Source organism: Phoca vitulina, unplaced genomic scaffold, assembly GCF_004348235.1.
Source record: "Phoca vitulina isolate PV1807 unplaced genomic scaffold, GSC_HSeal_1.0 scaffold5505, whole genome shotgun sequence".
Classification (NCBI taxonomy): Eukaryota; Metazoa; Chordata; class Mammalia; order Carnivora; family Phocidae; genus Phoca; species Phoca vitulina.
Genome location: NW_022595187.1, coordinates 344 through 1001, shown reverse-complemented (window position 1 = coordinate 1001; position 658 = coordinate 344). Strand labels below are relative to the sequence as shown.

Genomic DNA, 658 nt, shown 5'->3' with positions numbered 1-658 from the left:
AAAAAACACACTAGAGGGAATTAACAGATTAGAGGATGCAGAAGAATGTAGCAATGACCTGGAAGACAGGGTAATGGAAAACACACAAGGGGAACAGAATAAAGAGAAGAATTTTTAAAAATGAGGCTAGATTAAGAGATCTCTCAGACATATCAAGCAAACAAACATTTGTATTATAGGAGTTCCAAGCTTTGCGCAGTGGCAGTATCATAGCCAATGAGGTTTATCCGGGGCGCGATTATTGCTAATTGTATTATAGGAGTTCCAGAAGAAGAGAGAGAAAGGTATAGAACACTTATTCGAAGGAATAATAACTGAAACTTCCCTAACCTAGGGAGGGAAATAGACATCCAGATCCAAGAAGCACAGAGAGTTCCAAATAAGATGAACCCAAGGAGGTCCACACTATGACACATAATAATTAAAATGTCAAAGGTTAGATAAAGAGACAATCTTAAAAGCAGCAAGAAAGAAACAAAAGGTTACTACAAAGGAAAAACTAAGGCTGTCAGCTGTTTTTTCAGCAGAAACTTTGTAATGAAGAAGAGAATGGCATGATATATTCAAAAGGAAAAAACCTACAACCATATACTCTACCCAGCAATGTTATCATTCAGATTTGAAGAAGAAATAAAGAGTTTCCAAGACAAACAAAAGA

The 658-nt window shown here is 36.2% G+C and overlaps 1 pseudogene; it reads left to right on the top strand.

The window, feature by feature from the left end:
- Positions 1–187: 187 nt before the first annotated feature.
- Positions 188–342, top strand: LOC116629855 (annotated as a pseudogene).
- The last annotated feature ends 316 nt before the right edge of the window (positions 343–658 follow it).